Source organism: Canis aureus, chromosome 4, assembly GCF_053574225.1.
Source record: "Canis aureus isolate CA01 chromosome 4, VMU_Caureus_v.1.0, whole genome shotgun sequence".
NCBI classification, from domain to species: domain Eukaryota; kingdom Metazoa; phylum Chordata; class Mammalia; order Carnivora; family Canidae; genus Canis; species Canis aureus.
Window position 1 is genome coordinate 766,398 of NC_135614.1, and position 21,020 is coordinate 787,417.

Below are 21,020 nucleotides of genomic sequence, written 5' to 3' on the forward strand. Positions count from 1 at the left end.
CAGGTCTACCTGCGTGATGTCCTAGGAGGAGACCAGGGCCTCCTTCTTCATTTCCTGTGGGAAAACCGGGGAGGAGGAGCAGGCGTCAGGGATACAGACCCTGACCTGTCACGATCTGATGTGCAGGGCAGGGAGCCCTAGGGCAACCATGGGAGTGTGTCCTGCAGAATCCTCCTTCCTTCCTCTGGGAGGCTGGGGATGGTGGGAGTGCCCACCATGCCCGTGGAACTGTGTGAGGGCCTGTGCCCAGCTGTTGTAGGTGGCGAGGTGGCTGAGGGTCAGCCTGGGTGGGACGGCAGAGGGGTTCAGCCCAGGTGGGTGGGGACATGGGGTGTTGTGCCCAAGATTGCGAATCTGAGAAACCACTACGGAGTTGACACCAATGCAAACACATGAGGGTTGATTTCCAAACTCGAGCTTGCGTTCAAGTACACCCGAACCCAACACAGCGGAGCAGGGACCTGGACCCCGAGTTGAGTTTTAGCTTAGTTTTAAGGGCTTGTCTCACGGACCTCCAGAAGGGCTGGAACAATTCCTCAAATTCTGTTTACATTTTGATATGGGGCCTTCATTGGCATTGAGCTCTGTTCTCATTCTAATAGGCACTTCCAGCCCTTGGCGTGGGCTCAGTTCTTATTCTATTGTTGGGCTTTCTAGGGCAATAAGCTATAAACTTTTGTTTTTTTCCTGTATCTGAAGTAATGTAAATTTCAGCTCTTCTTCACAGGGTCCTGGGATGGCTTGACATGTTCGAACGCTGAACTTAAAGTGGAAAGACCTTCATTTTCTCGGCCTCCTTGTGTCCATTCCCATCCTATCTAGCTCCTTCACACTTCCCCGGAGCTCCTAAGAGAGCAATTGCAAATGACCTCAGCCTGACAGCCAGTGTTGGGGGACAGGCCCAGGGATTTGGAATCAGGAAGACCTGGCTCCTGGGCATCCCAGCTTTGCAGCAGGATTCGATGCTGCAGACTCTTACTCCCTGAAGCTATCTTGACAACTGACTTTGTACATAGAAAAGCTGTCCTTTCTCTTTATAAGATGAAGAGCGAGTCAAAGTGTTTTTTTCTCTGCACTTCTGATTGCTCAGATTCCAATCTGAGACATATTTCCTGTTAATAAGGATAATTTACTATCCGTAGTACTATGGTTAAAATATTCTGACACAAGTAAATCAGAGGGATGAGGGAATGTCTTCTCTTTTTTCACAGCTCAGTCACTCATCAGGAAATGCATCTTTATGGATTTGGAAAGAACTGAGAGACAGTATTACCAATGGTCCTATTATTATGTGAAGGATTCTTCCCTGAGATTCTTCCCCTGTTTCAACTGACACTGAAACACTGTGAACTCTTTGGAAGACAAATGTCCAGGAAATAAATGTTATGCATTGATAATTTTAAATGCACTAGCAATATGGTGTCTATTATACTAGAATTATTTTTATCTGATTTTTGCTATTTATTATCCGTTCCTCCTTTTCAGGTTGAGGAGGCATTATACGGGTTCATAAATGTTTTTCTTTCCTTCTGATATAAAATTCTTTGTTCTCATCGAAGGAATTCTTTAAGAATAAGGCAAAAGTTAATTCAACGATTCTTAAAATGTCTTCACACTTGGAGCCTGATTCATTTTAGTCAATTTTCAAAATAAATCTTATTTATTAGGAAAAAAAACAAAGATTTATAGGGAAATTGAGAAGATAGTACAGAGAATTCTCATGCACTTGCACTCAATTTCTCCAATTATTGATATCTTATATCAGTACGGTACAATATTAGCTAATGAATCAATATTAAAATATTCGCAATAACCAAAGACCATACTTTATTCAGATTTCCTTAGTTTTTGCTAAGTCACCACCCCTCATATGACATTCCATTTGTCCTCCTGTTTTCTTAGGCTCCTCTGGATTGTGACAGTCTTTCAGCCTTTCCTTGATTTGTTGAACTGGAACACTTTGAGAAGTAGAGTATTTTGTAAAATTTCCCTCAGTTGGGACATGTCTGTTGTTTATCTCATGATTGAACTGTTTTTGTGGATTATATACAGAGATATACTGCCATTTTCATTATATCATATAAAGGATAGATACTATCAACATGATTTATCAGTCTTGGCATCGTTCTGGTCATCTTGTTGAAGTAGGGTTTGTCAGCTTTCTCCGTAGTAAACTGATTCTTTATTATTATTATTATTATATTATCATTATTTTAAGTTTTTCATAATATATTTTGTAGAAGGAAGTTACTATGTGTATTGCACACATAAGAGTGGGAAGCTATGCTCATGAACTTCACGGTGGAATGTCTGCACAAATTGTTTGAAATTCTTCTATATGGGAGATTTCTCTTCCCTCTAGGTTTGTTTGATTGTTTTTTTTTCAAAGATGTTATTTATTTATTTGAGAGAGAGAGGAGAGAAAAAGCATGAGTGAGCGGGACAGAGGGAGAGGGAGAAGCAGGTTCCCAGCTGAACAGGGAGCCTGCCTTGGGACCTGGATCATGATCCGAGCCTAAGACAGAAGCTTAACTGACTGAGCAACCCAGGTGCCACACTTTGTTTCTTTCTTTTTTTTAATAATAAATTTACTTTTTCTTAGTGTTCTATTTGCCAGCATACAGAATAACACCCAGTGCTCATCCCGTCAAGTGCCCCCCTCAGTGCCCATCACCCATTCACCCCCACCCACCGGCCACTTCCCCTTCAATCACCCCTAGTTCTTTTCCCAGAGTTAGGAGTTTATGTTCTGTCTCCCTTTCTGATATTTCCCACACATTTCTTCTCCCTTCCCTTATATTCCCTTTACTATTATCTATATTCCCCAAATGAATGAGAACATACAATGTTTGTCCTTCTCTGATTGACTTACGTCACTCAGTATAATACCTTCCAGTTCCATCCACGTTGAAGCAAATGGTGGGTATTTGTCGTTTCTAATGGCTGAGAAAGGCCCACCTTTTCTCTCTCTTCATCTTCTGAGTCTCCTATGATATGAATGTTATTGTTTTAATAAGTGGCTGAGTTCCCTATGTCTGCCTCTATGCTCCATAAAGTTTCTTGTTTTTAAGGCTTCCACTTGGGACTGCATCTCAGTTATAGCATTTTTAACGTTGGCCTGACTAGATTTTAGTTCTTTTATTTCTACAGTAAGGGATTCTCTAGTTTTCTTCTGTGCTCTATTTCCAGCCCAGCTGCTATCTTTATAATCATTGTTTTGAACTGTAGTTAGACATCATATATGTGTATTGATGAACTTCCTGGCTGTGAGTACTACCTCATGTTATTTTATGGAGTTGAACTTCTCCATCTCATTATTTTTTTCTAGAAAAGAAAGAAGGAAGAAAAAGAAAAACCAAGAAAAACAATAACAACTGCCCTCCCCTCCCCAAAAAAACAGATTATTTTGACCTGCTCATTAAAAGATTCTAAATCCCAAAATATGAAACACAATTAAAGTACCATGAAACTAAAAACAAGAAATATATAAGGTACATACATAAAAGTTAAAATAAGGCAATTAATAAAATAGAATCAAAGAAAATAAATGAAAGAAGAGCACAAACTACAAAGGAATCTAGACCCTACTTTCGAGGCAGAGCTGAAGCTCTGCAGCCTCTCTGTTTTGACAACTTGGTGGCAGGGAATGGTCTGTGTGGGGTCTGGGGATGGGCCTTGGCGCTGATTGTCAGGTGCACATCTGCCTGGGAGTTGCACTTGTGGGGGTCAGAGGCTGGGTGGTCGTCAGCGCCTCTGGGCTCCAGCAGGTGGCGCTGTGCTGCTCCCTGAGACCCGGCCCTGATGAGCGGGATGTGGGTGGGGTCTCTGGGTCCTCTGGCTCTGGGGCTGAGCATCCTGCCCCCCAGTCTGCTGGGGCCTTCACAGAAGAGCTCCCAAGCCCCCGGGTCTCTGCCGCTTCTCTCAGAACCCTGCGTTCACTCTACCTGCGTCCAAGCTTCTTTTGGTTTTGTTTTTTATCTCAGACTGTTGTGCCCAAGATTGCGAATCTGAGAAACCACCGAGAAGCTGACACTGATGCAAACACACGAGGGTTTATTTACAAGCTCGAGCTTGTGTCCATGTATACCCAACACAGTGGAGCAGGGACTTGGACCCAGAGGTGGGTTTTAGCTTAGTTTTAAGGGCTGGTCTCGGGGAACTCTAGAAGGGCTGGAGCAATTCCTCAAGTTCTGTTTACATTTTGATATGGGGCCTTCAAGGGCATTGAGATCTGTTCTAATAGGGGCTTCCTGCATTTGGCCTGTGCTCAGTTTTAGTTCTATTGTGGGGCTTGCTGTGTCCTGACAATGAGCACTCAGGAAGGAAATGACGGATGTGACTCCCTTCTCAGGAGCATCACAGAGAATAAATAATGAGACTGAACCAAAGGAGCACAAGACTTGTGCACTGAGCCATACCAGGCTCTGGGAGGCCATCTTGGGCTCGTGGTTTGGGAGCCTCATCTTGTGAAAATGTCCGCAGTTCCTGAAGCCACCTTCTATTTCAATGTCATTCCTGTCAAATCATGGTGGCAGATCCTATAAATAGGAAAAAAAAAACCCATAACATCCATCCGCCCCCACAAATGACCCCGGAGAGCAAATCAGTATTGTAGAAGCAGGACAGAGCGGGACGCAGCACCTTCCTATTTCAAACGATGTCACAGAGACACAGGATAAAGCAGTGTTGTCCTCGGGACCCCGCCCGGCTCCGTCGGTTTCGCATCCGACTCCTGACCTCACCTCCGGTCCTGATCTCGGGGTTGTGAGTTCTATCCCTGGGCTGGTCCATGGACAAGGCCTGACGCCTACTTAAACAAACCAGACCCACGAGGGTTGGTCCCAGCATAAGCTGAAGGAGCAGAACAGAGTCCAGAAGGAAACGTGCTCTGATACAACTGATTTTTTAACTTAATTTAATTTAAACCCAATTAATTAACGTATAGTGTATTATACTTTCAGAGGAAGAATTCAGAGATTCACCAGTTGGAGAAAACCGTAGTGCTCGTGACATCACGTGCCCTCCTTCATGCCAGTCCCCTGTTATCCTCTCCCCTGTCCCCTCCCCTGCAGTGACACTCAGTTTGTTTCCTATAATTTAGAGTCTGTATTTCCTGCATCTGTTTTTATCTTATTTTTCCTTCCCTTCACAGATGTTCATCTGCTTTGCTTCTTTAATTCCACCTATGAATGACACCACACGGTCATTCTCTTTTCCCACTGACCTATTTCACTTAAGATGATCCCTCTGGTTCTATCCACGTCATTGCAAATGGCAAGATTTCCTGCTCTTTGATAGCTGAATACCATTCCTCTCTCTATGACCACCATCTATCTCCCATCCTCTTTATCCATCATCTGCCAGAGGGCACCGAGGGTCCTCCCACATTGTGGCTACTGTGGACGCGGCTGCTGTGGACATTGGGGTGCAGTTTTCCCAAGTCTCACTGCATGTGTATCTTCGGAGTGAGCTCCAGGCTTTCACATGCTGGTCACAGGTCGGCTCTATTTGTAACTTCCAGAGGAGCCTCCACACTGTTTCCATGGTGTCTGCACCAGCCCGCGGTCCTGCCCACAGTGGAAGAGGGTTGAGTGAGTTTTACAGGACGTGGTAAAAGTCTGGTCCACATTTCATTTCACGTCCTTTGGGCTCCAATTCCTTCTCCTTAAGTATTTTTGGGGAACCTGTGTGTTAGGCTCCTTTTCAGTCAGACGTTTCCGAAGCTAACAGGCCACAGCTGGAGCCTGGAAGAAGGCAGAGATGGGCCCTGGGACAGGCACGTGCCTCCTGCACAGCCTCCTGTAGTGCCTGAAGATCCCGCAGGGGGCGCCCGAGCCCAGGCACTGCCCAAGGGGCATGCATGTGCAGTAGGCCTAGTCTGCCTGCACTAACAGGAGCCAGCCGGGGAGGCCTGAGGAAGATGTGGGGACATGTCCACGCTGATGAGCCACAGCTTCCTCAGAACCTGTGGGGAGTCTTCAGGGGGATATTGGGCAGCGTTCACGCTGACAGGAGCCCCGGTCTCCTCAGGACACACGGTGAGGATTCAGGAAGATGTGGGCCCACATCCACCCTGACAGGAGCCCTTGGGCCACTTCAGGACCTGCGGGGAGGCTTCAGGAAATTGTGGGCCCGCACCCACCCTGAAAGGAGCCCCTGGGAGGGGAGGCTTAGTAAGATGTGGGCCTCAGGACCCGCAGGGAGGCTTCAGTAAGATGTGGGCCCCCATCCACGCTGACAGGAGCCCCTGGGCCTCAGGACCCGCGGGGAGGCTTCAGTAAGATGTGGGCCCCCATCCACGCTGACAGGAGCCCCTGGGCCGCCTCAGAACATGTGGGGAGGCTTCTGAAAGATGGGGCGCTGCGTCCACTCTGGCAGGAGCTAACTGGCCCCTCAGGACATAAGTTGAGTCTTCTGGAAGCTGGGGGCTGCATCCACAGTGACAGGAGCCTCAGCCACCTCAGAACCTGCGGTGACGCTTCGGGAGGATGTGGGGCCATGTCCACACAACCGGACGCTGATGTCCTCAGGACGTCCAGTGTAGACTTCGGGAAATATGGGGATGCGTCCATGCGGACAGAAGACCCCAGCCTTGTCAGAGCCTGTGGTGAGGCCTAAGAAAAATGTGGATTCCGAATCCCCACTGACAGAAGTCTCCGGCCTCCTCAGGACCCGCTGTGAATGATTGGGATGATTTGGGGCCACGTCCATTCTGACAAGAGCCCCCAGCCTCCTCAGGTCTTATGGTGAGGCTGAGGAAAATGTGGGGCCACGTCAAGACTGAGAGGACCTGCGTCCTCCTCAGGACCTGCACTTTGGCTTCGGGACACATGGGGCTGCATCTAGGCTGACAGGAACCCACAGCCTCCTCAGGACCGCGGTGAGTTTTCAGGGGACATGGGGCCATGTCCAGGCTGACAGGAGGCCCCGGCCTCCTGAGAACCTGCGGTGAGGCTTCCAGAGGATGTGAGGCATCCAGAAGGATGTTCCATCTCCTTCCAGAGGAGGCATACTCCACGTTGACAGGAGACCCGGCATACTCAGGGCCCGCTGACTATGACTCTGGAACACGTGGGGCCACGTCCACATTCACAGGAGCCTGGCTTCCTCAGGACCCCCTGGAGGACTCTGGAGGCGCCGTTAGGGGCCACGTCAATGTCAGAAGGGACTCCTCAGAACCATAGGGTAAGTGAATGGGTAGAATGAATGGTAGGGTCAGGGGAGGGGAGGTGGTTGGTGGTTAGGCTTAAGTTAGATGTTAGGGGTTAGTGATTATGCTTATGGTTACAGATTAGAGGTTAGGGTGTGGGATAAGGATAAGGGTCAGTGGTTAGGAGTTAGGATGGGGGTTTGAGTTAGGGACAGGAATTAGAGTTAGGGTTAGGGTTTAGACTTTAGGGATTAGGGCAGGAGGTTACGAGTTGGGGTTTGGGTTATGGTTAGAGTTAGGGTTCGGCTAGGTTTGCAGTTAGGTTTAGGGGTTAGGGTGTAATTAGGATTACGGGTTAGCGTTAGGGGTTAGAGTTAAAGTTAGGGCTAGGTTTAGGGTTAGGGCGATGGTTAGGTTTAGGATATGGGTTAGGGCTAGGATTAGGGTTAGAGATTGGTTAGGGGTTAGGGTTAGGGTCAGGTCAGGGTCAGGGTACGGTTTTGGAAAAGGGTAAGAGAGGGTTAGGCAGTGGGTTAGGGATTAGTTTTAAGGTCCAGGTTAGGGTACAGTTTGGGATATGTGATAGGATTAGTATTAGAGGGTTAGGGTTAGGGTACAGGTTAAGGTTAGGAATATGATTTGAGTACATTAAGTTAAGGTTATGGTTAGAGGTTAGGGTTAGATTTAAGGTAAGGGTCAGGGTTAATGGTTTAGAATAGGTTTGGGAGTTAGGGTGAGGGTTGGCAGGAAGGTTCAGTGAATGTGTTTCGGTCTTGGGGTTTGTGTTTGGTTTTTGATTAGTGATATTTCTTGTTTAAGGGTTAGGTTAACATTAGGCTTAAGTGTAGGGTTAGGGTTATGTCTGTGTATGGTTAGAGTTTGTGTCTTGGCATGTGCCTGCACTGGGACTCCTAGCATCTTTGGCAGTTTAGTTTTATGCACTCTATTTAGGTTTTGGGCTCAAAGATAACCTGACTCCACCAAATCAGTGGCCTCCCCAGAGAATCAAAATCCAGGCTTTTCTGGGGTGAGAATAGGCATGGCAGGCTTCTCCTGAGCTCAGCTAAGGAGGGGATTTGTGGCTATAAAGACTTTGGATTTTCAGTTGCCTTTCTGATTTTATCTCTTGTGAGCACATGTTTCCTCTATACTACCAATTATTATTTTAAAGTTTTACTTGAATTCCTGTTTGTAAACACAGTATGATATAGTTTCTGGTTTACCACATAGTGATTCAACCCTTGAATACAACGCCTGGTACTGGTCAGAGTTGACCTCCACTATCCCCATCCCCTGATTCCCCATCCCCTCCACCTTCCTCTGGTTTTTATTAATTTATTCTCTGTGGTTAAGAGTGTGTTCTTGGTTTGCATCTCTCATCCCCCCCTTAGCCCCTTTGCCAGTTTCTTTGGTTTCTTAAAATTCACATGTGAATGCAATTGTATGGTATTTGGTCTGTCTTTCTCTGACTGAGTTCATTTAGCATAAGTCCCTTCCAATTCTCCCACATCATTGTAAATGGCTTCATTTCATCCCTTCTGATGACCCAGTGATGTTTCAGGGTGTATATTTACCACATCGTCTCTGCCCATTCTTCTGTCGATGGACATCCAGGCTCTATACACAGTTTCGCTGTTGTTGATAATGCTGCTACCAACACTGGGCTGTGTGTTCCTTTTTGAATCTACTAAACTACTTTTGTATCCTCGGGGTAAAGACCTCGCTTTGCAATTTTGGAATCGTAGGGTAGCTCTATTTTTAACTTCTTTTTTTAAAAATTTTTTATGATAGTCACAGAGAGAGAGGCAGAGACACAGGCAGAGGGAGAAGCAGGCTCCATGCACCGGGATCCCGACATGGTATTAGTTCCCGGGTCTCCAGGATCATGCCCTGGGCCAAAGGCAGGTGCCAAACCGCTGCCCCACCCAGGGATCCTCTATTTTTAACTTCTCGAGTACCCTCCAAACTGTTTTCCACAGTGGCTGCACCTTTATTCATGTATTCATGAGAGACACAGAGAGGCAGAGTTATAGGCAGAGGGAAAATGAGGCTCCATGCGGGAAGCCTGATGTGGGACTTGATCCCCCAGGACCCCGGGATCATGACCTGAGCTAAAGCAGATGCTCAACCACTGAGACACCCAGGTGCCTTGCTGATTCAATTTCTTTGCTACTCATGGGTCTGTTCATATTTTCTATTTCTTCCTATTTTAGTTTTGCTCGTTTGCACATTTCTAGGGATTTGTCCATTTATTCCAGGTCTCCCAGTTTGTTAGTATATAATTTCATAGTATTCCCTTATCATTGTCTTATTTTTCTGGTGTTGATTGTGATCTCTCTTCTCTCATTTGCGATTTTATTCATTTATGTCATTTCTCTTTTCTCATTGATAAGGCTGGCTAGGGCTTGATCCATTTTATTAATTATTTTGAAGAAACAGCTCTTAGTTTCCTTATTTCATTCTACTGTTTTGTTGTTTCTGTATTGTTTATTTCTGCTCTCATCTTTATTTTTCCCTTCTTCTGTAGGCTTTAGGCTTTGTTTCCTATTCCTTTTACACCTCCTTTAGGTGTAGGGTTAGGGTGTGTATTGGAGACTTCTTGTTTCTTGAGGTAGGCCTATATTGCTATATACTTCCCATGGGACTGCCTTTGCTACATCCCAGAGGTTTGGAGAAAAATGTTTTCATTTTCATTTGTTTTAAATTTCCTCTTTAATTTCCTGGTTGCTCCTTTCATTCTCTAGTAGGATGTTGATAATCTCCACGTATTTTTGGTCTGTCCAATTTTATTTCTTTTTTTTCTTTTATTTATTTATTTATTTATGATAGTCACACAGAGAGAGAGAGAGGCAGAGACACAGGCAGAGGGAGAAGCAGGCTCCATGCACCGGGAGCCTGACGTGGGATTCGATCCCGGGTCTCCAGGATCGCGCCCTGGGCCAAAGGCAGGTGCCAAACCGCTGCGCCACCCGGGGATCCCCTCCAATTTTTTTTCTTACTGTCAACTTCGAGTTTCATAGCGTAGTGTTCTGAAAATGTACAGCGTGTGATATCAATTTTCTTGTACCTGTTGTACCTGTTGAGGGCTGATTTGTGGGCCATGATATGATCTGTTCTGGAGAATGTCCCATGTGCACTTGAAAGGAATGTGTATTCTGCTTTCGGATGAAATGTTCAGACTATATCTGTTGAGTCCCTGTGGTCCAGTGTGTCAAGGCTATTTTTCCCCTATTTATTTCTGCATAGACGATCAGTCCATTGCCATAAGTGGGTGTTAAAATCCCCTGTCATTGTATTATTATCAGTGAGTTCCTGTATGTTTGTTGTTAATTGGTTTCTATATTTAGGTACTCCCATGTTGGCAGCATAAATATTTAGTTGTTTGATCTTGATAGAGAGGTTTTTAAATTATGAAATAATACCCTTCTTCATCTCTTCTTATAGTATTTGTTCTTTCTTGTTTGAAATTTAAATATTTTATTTATGTATTCATGAGAGATACACAGAGGAGCAGAGGAAGAAACATAGCAGAGTGAGAGGCAGGCTCCCCAAAGGGAGGCCGATGTGGGACTCGATCCTGGGATCCCAGGATCACACCCTGAGCCGAAGGCAGATGCTCAACCACTGAGCCACCAGATGTCCCCCAGGATTTGGTTTCAAATATCATTTGTTGATATAAGTATGGGTCCTCCACCTTTCTTTTGATATCCATTAGTGTGATAGATGATTATCCATCCCCTGACTTTCAATCTGTTTCTGTCTATAGGTTTAAGGTGAGCATCTTGTAGGCAGTGTACAGATGCATGTTGTTTTTTTAATAATAATTTTATTTATCAGAGAGACAGAAAATTATGCAGAGAGAGAAGCAGTCTCCCCACCAGGAGCCCAATATGGGACTTGATCCCAGACTCCAGGATCACACCCTAAGTCAAAGGCAGAGGCTCAACCCCTGAGCCACCCAGGCGCCCTGGATCCTGTTTTTTAAGCTACTGTGATCCCCTATATCTTTTGATTGGAGCATTTAGGCTATCAGCATTCAGAGTGACTATTCAAAGATATGAACTTTGTGCCTTTGTGTTAACGGAAGAGTTGGTGTTTCTGGCGACGTTCTCTGGGCCTTTCTAGTCTTTGTTGCTTTTGTTCTCTTTTTTTCCCCCACTAGAAGAGTCCCTCTTAAAATTCCTTACTGGACTGGTTAATTGGTCATGAACTCCTTTATATGTTGCCTGTCTGGGAAAATCTTTATCTCTCCTGAATGATACCCTTGCTGAAGAAAGAATTCATACAAATTGGACTCCAATAAAAAGAAATTTAAAAACATAAAATAAATTCTTGCTAATATGATTGAGAAAAATGGCATTTAGGAGGAAAACCAGAAGCAGAAAGAGAGGAGGACAGATTTCACCCTCCGTAGAGTTCACAGGGACCTGGTGTCCTTTCCTGGGAGGAGCCCCCCTTCCGGAGGATGCTTCCTGCCCCTCTGCCCTCCTTGTTGGAACACAGCAGGCACAGCTCCGTGCCTCCAGCACCTCTGCAGTCGTGGCTTATAGCATTTTCCATCTATCCTATTGGGGACCGCAGTGTTGTGTATGTAACCATCGGCTGCTGTTTGACAACATTGGGGGGATTCCAACTTTTCTTGGTTTTGAGGTGTGTGTGTGTCTATCACATGCAGCTATCACATGCAGCTATCGGATCCTCTGGCTGGGTCACCAAAAAACCCTGAAATGGTTGGCACAACATCATTTCTGGTGCTGGCGCCGGGCAGTTAGCTGGGTTCTCCTGGCACGCCAGGGCTCACTCATGCAGTGACTTTCAGCTGGTGGGTCAGCTGAGCTTGAAGTTCCGGCTCAGCCACATTCCCATGTCCAGCAGTGGGTCTGTCCACCCCTGGAAGGCACGGGGGGGCCGTCAGCTGTGTGTGCCTGGTGGCGCCCCTGCAGGGGCTAGTTGGCGCCTAGGTAGTGCCCCCTCCTCCTCTCTGGGGGTCTCTCCACTCCCTGTGCACAGAGTTCTGGGAGACACAGAAACGGGCTTGTTGTGCATTTTCGCACCACAACACTTTATTGACTTTCTACAGCAAACGGGCTCAGAGCCGTGGTTGCGTACCTTCCCCTGGGGAGGGAGACCTTTCTGTCCTTTAAGGGGGGGCATGAATCACCCGGGGTGGGAGGCGGGTGCTGGAGTCCCCCACCTGGGAGCATGTTTGGACTCTGGGTGGGAGCGTGTGTCCTGAGGTTTCAGCCTGAGTGACGGTACTGAGGACAGCAGAGCTGACCTGGACCTGCAGCTTATGGGCTCCTGTGCTAGGTCCCCGCACGGCAGCTGGACCCCAGCCTTAGGCCCTCTGGGGCCCCAGCACCTGGAGGAGCCTGCATCCTGGTGTGGGTCCTGGTGGGGCCCACTGGCTTACCCCTCCTGTCCCCTCACTGCGATGTCCCGGGATCCCCAGGGCTGCCCTAGATCAGCAACCTGGATCTGTCATGCATTCCCAGGGCCCAGTAGGTCACATCCAGCTGTGAGAGGGCTCGCTCAGCCCGGGGCCAGAATCCAGGGCTGGCCAGGGCCATGGGGGCCTGATTCGATTAGTCTTTGTGTTGGGACTGGTAGGGGCTCAAATCAACCCAGCACCCACAGAGGGTGGGCCAATCAGCCCAGGTACCCCTAGATTAGGGGCTGGTGTCCTGTGCAGGGTGTCCCGCCCTCCAGGAGGGACAGTGGGTGGAGGCAGGGCACAGTATGTCCCTCCGAAGCCCCGTGTTCCCTACCCAGATGCCCCTGGTCCTCCCCGGGACCCGATACCCCCTGGCCTCTCAGCATCACCCTACCCCGTAGTAGTCTCAAAACATGACGTGACAGCTGAACATCCTGGTGACGTCCAGGTCCCCCAGCGTGATGTCCCTGGAGGAGAACCAGGGCCTCCTCCTTCATTTCCTGTGGGAAAACCGGGGAGGAAGAGCTGGCATCAGGGATACAGATCCTGACCTGTCTGTCCTGGGCAGGGAGCCCTGGGGCCACCATGGGAGTGTGTCCTGCCGAAAACTCTGTCCTTCCCCTGGGAGGCTGGGGATGGCGGGAGTGTCCACCGTGCCCGTGGGACCTGTGTGAGGGCCTGTGCCTAGCTGTTGTGGGCGGGGAGGTGACTGGGGGTCAGCCTGAGTGGGAGGGGACAAGGGGTCAGTCCAGGAGGGGAGGGGACATTGGGGTGTTGTGCACAAGATTGCGAATCTGAGAAACCACTAAGGAGCCGACACCAATGCAAACACACGAGGGTTGTTTTACAAACTCGAGCATGGGTCCAAGTATATCCCACACAGTGGAGCAGTGAGTGGACCCCGAGGACGGTTTTAGCTTAGTTTTAAGGGCTGGTCTCGGGGACCTCCAGTAGGGCTGGAACAATTCCTCAAGTTCTGTTTACATTTTGATATGGGGCTTTCAAGAGCATTGAGCTCTCTTCTCATTGTAATAGGGGATTCCAGCCCTTGGCTTGGGCTCAGTTTTTATTCTATTGTGGGGCTTTCTAAGAAATTAAGCTGTAAACTTTTGTTTTTTTTCCTGTAACTGAAATAATGTAAATTTCAGCTCTTCTTCACAGGGGCCTGGGATGTCTGGGCATGTGCTAATGCTGAATTTAAATTGGAATGGCCATAATGTTCTGGGCCTCCTTGCATCCTGTCCCATCCTATCTAGCTCCTTCTCCCTTCTCAGGAGCTCCTAAGAGAGCAATTGCAAATGACCTCAGCATGGCATCGGGTGTTGGGGGACAGGCCCAGGGATTTGGGATCAGGAAGACCAGGGGCGCGGGCGTCCCAGCTGTGCAGCGGGATTCCATGCTGCTGACTTTTATTCCCTAAGGCTATATTGAAATCTGACTTTGAACATAGAAAAGCTGTCCTTTATCTTTAAAAGATGAAGAGTGAGTAAAAGTGTTTTTTCTCTGCCCATCTGATTGCTCAGATTACAATATGAGACGTATTTCTTGTTAATAAGGATAATTTACTATCTGTGGTACTATGGTTAAAATATTCTGACACAAGTAATTCAGAGGGATGAGGATTTCTCATCTCTTTCTTCACAGCTCAGTCACTCATCAGGAAATGCATCTTTATATGGGATCCCTGGGTGGCGCAGCGGTTTAGCGCCTGCCTTTGGCCCAGGACGCGATCCTGGAGACCCGGGATCAAATCCCACATCGGGCTCCCGGTGCTTGGAGCCTGCTTCTCCCTCTGCCTGTGTCTCTGCCTCTCTCACTCTCTCTCTCTCTGTGACTATCATGAATAAATAAAAATTAAAAAAAAAAAAGAAATGCATCTTTATGGATTTGGAAAGAACTGAGAGACAGTATTACCAATGGTCCTATTATTATGTGAAGGATTCTTCCCTGAGATTCTTCCCCTATTTCAACTGACACTGAAACACTGTGAACTCTTTGGAAGACAAATGTCAAGGAAATAAATGTTATGCATTGCTAATTTTAAATGCACTTGCAATATGGTGTCTATTATAATAGAAGTATTTTTTCTGATTTTTGCATTTATTATCCTTTCCTGCTTTTCAGGTTGAGGAGGCATTATACGTGTTCATAAGTGTTTTTCTTTCCTTCTGATTTGAAATTCTTACTTTGTTCCCATCGAAGGAACTCTTTAAGAATAAGGCAAAAGTTAATTCAACTATTGTTAAAATGTCTTCCCCTTTGGAGCCTGATTCATTTAAGTCAATTTTCACAATAAATCTTATTTATTAGAAAGCAAACAAAGATTTACAGGGAAATTGAGAAGACAGTACAGAGAATTCACATGCACTTGCTCTCAATTTCTCCAATTATTGATATCTTATATCATGACGGTACAAATATTAGCTAATGAATCAATATTAAAATATATGCAGTAACCAAAGACCATACATTATTCACATTTCCTTAGTTTTTGCTAAGTTACCATCCCTCATATCACACTCCATTTCTCCTCATGTTTTCTTAGGCTCTCTGCATTATGACAGTCTTTCAGCCTTTCCTTGTTGTTGAACTGGAACACTTTGAGAAGTAGAGTATTTTGTAAAATTTCCCTAAGTTGGGACATGTCTTTTTATCACATGATTGAACTGTTTTTGTGGATTATATACAGAGATATACTGCCATTTTTATTATATCATATAAAGGATAGATACTATCAATATGATTTATCAGTCTTGGTATTGATCTGATCATCTTGCTGAGGTAGGGTTTGTCATCTTTCCTCCTGTACCTCCTGTTTTCTTTTCCTGTTAAAGTACCATGGAAGTAAAAATTAGAAATATCTAAGGTACATACATAAAAATTAAAATAAGGCAATTAATAAAAAAGAATCAAAGAAAATGAATGAAAATAGAGCACAAAGTACAAAGGAATCTAGACCCTACTTTCCAGTCAGAGCTGAAGCTCTGCAGCCTCTGTGGTCTGAGAACTTGGTGGCAGTGAGTGGTCTGTGCAGGGTCTGGGGATGGGATGTGGTGCTGATTGTCAGGTGCACATCTGCCTGGGATATGCACCTGCGGGGGTCAGAGGCAGGGTGGGCGTCAGCGCCTCTGGCCTCCAGTGGGCAGCGCTGTGCTGCTCCCTCAGACCTGGCCCTGATGGGCGGGATGTGGGTGGGGACGCTGGGTTCTGTGGCTCTGGGGCTGAGTATCCTGCTCCCCAGTCTGCATGGGCCTCCACAGAAGAGCCCCCAAGTCCCCGATCTCCGCCGCTTCTCTCAGAATCCTGTGTTCACTCTGCATGCGCCCGAGCTTCTTTTGGTTTTGTTTTTTTTTTTATCTCAGACTGTTGTGCCCAAGATTGCGAATCCGAGAAACCACCGAGAAGCCGACACTGATGCAAACACACGAGGGTTTATTTACAAGCTCGAGCTTCTATCCAAGTATGACCGACACAGCAGAACAGTGACTTGGACCCCGAGGAGGGTTTTAGCTTAGTTTTAAGGTCTGGTCTCGGGGACCTCCAGAAGGGATGGTGCAATTCCTCAAGTTATGTTTACATTTTGATATGGGGCCTTCAAGGGCATTGAGCTCTGTTCTCATTCTAATAGGGGCTTCCTGCCCTTGGCCTGGGCTCAGATTTGATTCTTATGTGGGGCTTTCTAGGACATTAAGCTGTAAACTTTTGTTTTTTTCCTGTAACTGAAGCAATGTAAATTGCAGCTCTTCTTCACAGGGGCCTGGGATGTCTGGGCATGTGCTAATGCTGAATTTAAATTGGAATGGCCTTAATTTTCTCGGCCTCCATGCGTCCTTTCCCATCCTATCTAGCTCCTTCCCCCTTCCCAAGAGCTCCTAAGAGAGCAATTGCAAATGACCTCAGCGTGGCATCCTGTGTTGGGGGACAGGCCAGTGATGGAGATCAGGAAGACCTGGAGCGTGGGTGTCCCAGCTGTGCAGCGGAATTCAATGCTGCAGACTCTTATTCCCTAAGGCCATCTTGACAACTGACTTTGTACATAGAAAACCTCTCCTTTGTCTTTAAAAGATGAGGAGCAAATCAAAGCGTTTTTTCTCTGTACATCTGATTGCTCAGATTCCAATCTTAGACGTGTTTCCTGTTGTTAAGGATAATTTACTACTATCCGTAGTACTATGGTTAAAATATTCTGACACAAGTAGTTCAGAGGGATGAGGGTTTCTCATCTCTTTCTTCACAGTTCAGTCACTCATCAGGAAATGCATCTTTATGGATTTGGAAAGAACTGAGAGACAGTATTACCAATGGTCCTATTATTATGTAAAGGATTCTTCCCTGAGATTCTTCCCCTGTTTCAACTGACACTGAAACACTGTGAACTCTTTGGAAGACAAATGTCAAGGAAATAAATGTTATGCATTGCTAATTTTAAATGCACTTGCAATATGGTGTCTATTATAATAGAAGTATTTTTTCTGATTTTTGCTATTTATTATCCTTTCCTGCTTTTCAGGTTGAGGAGGCATTATACGTGTTCATAAGTGTTTTTCTTTCCTTCTGATCTAAAATTCTTACTTTGTTTCCATCAAAGGAACTCTTTAAGAATAAGGCAAAAGTTAATTCAACGATTCTTAAAATGTCTTCACACTTGGATCCTGATTCATTTAAGTCAATTTTAAAAATAAATCTTATTTATTAGGAAAAAAACAAAGATTTATAGGGAAATTGAGAAGATAGTACATTCACATGCACTTGCTCTCAATTTCTCCAATTATTGATATATTAGTATGGTTCAAATATTAGCTAATGAATCAATATTAAAATAGTCACATTAACCAAAGACCATACTTTATTCAGATTTCCTTAGTTTTTGCTAAGTTACCATCCCTCATATCACATTCCATTTGTCCTCCTGTTTTCTTAGGCTCCTCTAGATTGTGACAGTCTTTCAGCCTTTCCTTTTTGTTCTTGAACTGGAACACTTTGAGAAGTAGAGTATTTTGTAAAATTTCCCTCAGTTGGGACATGTCTTTCATTTATCTCATGATTGAACTGTTTTTGTGGATTATATACAGAGATATACTGCCATTTTCATTATATCATATAAAGGATAGATACTATCAACATGATTTATCAGTCTTGGTATCGATCTGATCATCTTGCTGAGGTAATGTTTGTCAGCTTTCTCCATAATAAACTGATTCTTTATTATTATTATTAATTATGTTATTATTATTATATTATCAATATTACTTTGACTTTTTCATATTATATTCTGTAGAAGGAAGTTACTATGTGTATTCCACACATATGAGTGGGAAGGTATGCTCATGAACTTGACGGTGGAATGTCTGCACAAATTGTTTGAAATTCTTCTACATGGGAGATTTCTCTTCATTCTGGGTTTGTTTGATTCTTTTTCAAAGATGTTTTTTATTTGAGAGAGAGAGGAGATAAAAACCATGATCGAGAGGGGCAGAGGTAGAGGGAGAAGCAGGTTCCCTGCAAAACAGGGAGCGTGCCTTGGGACCTGGATCATGATCTGAGCCTAAGGCAGAAGCTTAACTAACTGAGCCACACAGGTGCCACTCTTCTTTCTTTCTTTCTTTCTTTCTTTCTTTCTTTCTTTCTTTCTTTCTTTCTTCCTTCCTTCCTTCCTTCCTTCCTTCCTTCCTTCCTTCCTTCCTTTCTTTCTTTCTTTCTTTCTTTCTTTCTTTCTTTCTTTCTTTCTTTCTTTCTTTCTTTCTTTTTCTTTATTCTTTCTTTCCTTCTCTTTCTTTCTTTTTCTTTTTTCTTTCTTTCCTTCTCTTTCTTTCTTTCTTTCTTTCTTTTAATAATAATTTATTTTTTTATTGGTGTTCAATTTCCCAACGTACAGAATAACACCCAGTGCTCATCCCGTCAAGTGCCCCCCTCAGTGCCCATCACACATTCACCCCCACCGCCCGCCCTCCTCCCCTTCCATCACCCCTAGTTCATTTCCCTGAGTTAGGAGTCTTTATGTTCTGTCTCCTTTTCTGATATTTCCCACACATTTCTTCTCCCTTCCCTTATATTCCCTCACTACTATCTATATTCTCCAAATGAATGAGAACATACAATATTTGTCCTTCTCCGATTGACTTACTTCACTCAGCATAATACCTTCCAGTTCCATCCACGTTGAAACAAATGGTGGGTATTTGTCGTTTCTAATGTCTCAGCAAGGCGACCTTCTCTCTCTCTTCATCTGAGTCTCCTATGGTATGAATGTTATTGTTTTAATAAGTGGCTGACTTCCCTACGTCTGTCTCTGTGGTCCATAACCTTTCTTGTTTTTAAGGCTTCCTCTTGGGACTGCATCTCAGTTATAGCATTTTTAACGATGGCCTGACTAGATTTTAGTTCTTTTATTTCTACAGTAAAGGTTTCTCTAGTTTTCTTCTGTGCTCTTTTTCCAGCCCAGCTGCTATTTTTATAATCATTGTTTTAAACTGTAGTTAGACATCATATATGTGTATTGATGAACTTCCTGGCTGTGAGTAGACCTCATTTTATTTTATGCAGGTGAATTTCTCCATCTCATTATATTTTCCAGAAAAGAAAGAAGAAAAAGAAAAACCAAGAAAAACAATAACAGGTGCCCTCCCAAAACAAAAATAAAAACAAAAACAAACAAAAAAAAAACAACCGATTATTTTGGCCTGCTTGTTAAAAGATTCTAAATCCCAATATAGAAACAATTAAAATGATCCCTGGGTGGCACAGCGGTTTAGTGCCTGCCTTTGGCCCAGGGCACTATCCTATAGACTCTGGATCGAATCCCACATCGGGCTCCCAGTGCATGGAGCCTACTTCTCCCTCTACCTGTGTCTCTGCCTCTCTCTCTCTCTCTTTCTCTCTGTTTGTGACTATCATATATAAATTGAAAAAAAAATTAAAAAGAATAAACACAATTAAAGTACTACGAAAATAAAAATAAAATATATAAAAGGTACATACATAAAAATTAAAATAAGGCAATTAATAAAAAAGAATCAAAGAACATAAATGAAAAAAGAGCACAAAGTACAAGGAATCTAGACCCTACTTTCCAGGCAGAGCTAAAGCTCTGCAGGCTCTGTGGTCCAATAACTTGGTGGCAGCGAATGCTCTGTGTGGGATCTGGGGATCGGCCGTGGCGCTGATTGTCAGGTGCACATCTGCCTGGGAGATGCACCTGTGGGGGTCAGAGGCAGGGTGGGCATCAGCACTTCTGGGCTCAGCGGGCAGCGCTGTGCTGCTCCTGAGACCCGGCCCTGATGGGCGGGATGCGGGTGGGGTCTCTGGGTCCTCTGGCTCTGGGGCAGAGCATCCCACGCCCCAGTCGGCTGTGGCCTCCACAGAAGAGCTGCCAAGCCCCTGGGTCTCCACCGCTTCTCTCAAAACCCTGCGTTTACTCTACCTGTGTCCGAGCTTCTTTTGGTTTTGTTTTTTTATCTCAGATTGTTGTGCACAAGATTGGGAATCCGAGAAACCACTGAGAAGCCGACACCAATGCAAACACATGAGAGTTTATTTACAAGCTTGAGCTTGTGTCCAAGTATACCTGACACAGCAGAGCAGGGACTGGGACCCCGAGTTGGGTTTTACCTTAGTTTTAAGGGCTGGTCTCGGGGTACTCCCGAAGGGCTGGAGCAATACCTCAAGTTCTGTTTACATTTTGATATGGGGCCTTCAGAGGCATTGAGCTCTGTTCTCATTCTAATAGGGGCTTCCTGCCCTTGGCCTGGGCTCAGTTTTTATTCTATTGTAGGGCTTGCTGTGTCCTGACAATGAGCACTCAGGAAGGAAATGACGGATGTGACTCCCTTCTCAGGAGCATCACAGAGAATAAATAATGAGACTGAACCAAAGGAGCACAAGACTTGTGCACTGAGCCATACCAGGCTCTGGGAGGCTGTCCTGGGCTCATGGGTTGGGAGCCTTATCTTGTGAAAATGTCCCCAGTTCCTGAAGCCACCCTCAATTTCAATGTCATTCCTGTCAAGTCATGGTGGCAGATCCTATAAATAGGAAAAAACCCCATAACATCCATCCGCCCCCACAAATGACCCTGGACAGCAAATCAGTATTGGAGAAGCAGGACAGAGCAGGACGCAGCACTTTCCTATTTCAAATGATGTCACAGAGACAGGATAAAGCAGTGTTGTCCTCGGGACCCCGCCTGGCTCTGTCGGTTAAGCCTCCGACTCCTGACCTCACCTCCGGTCCTGATCTCGGGGTTGTGAGTTCCAGCCCTGGGCTGGTCCATGGACAAGGCCTGATGCCTACTTAAACAAACCAGACCCATGAGAGTTGGTCCCAGCATAAGCTGAAGGAGCAGAACAGAGAGTCTAGAAGGAAACGTGCTCTGATACAACTGATTTTTAAACTTAATTTAAACCCAATTAATTAATGTATAGTGTATTATACTTTCAG

At 45.3% G+C, this 21,020-nt stretch overlaps 1 long non-coding RNA gene across 2 annotated transcripts in view; it reads left to right on the forward strand.

The window, feature by feature from the left end:
- The window catches only part of LOC144312034 (uncharacterized), a 171,137-nt gene that overhangs the window by 79,514 nt on the left and 70,603 nt on the right, over positions 1-21,020 (forward strand). Inside the window, exon 1 of one of the 2 annotated variants that reach the window (XR_013377453.1) lies at positions 6,347-7,185. The exons of the other annotated variant lie outside the window; for it this stretch is intronic. This is a non-coding gene — a long non-coding RNA (uncharacterized LOC144312034). Of the gene's footprint in view, positions 1-6,346; positions 7,186-21,020 lie in introns of those variants that run through there. 2 annotated transcript variants of the gene reach the window in all.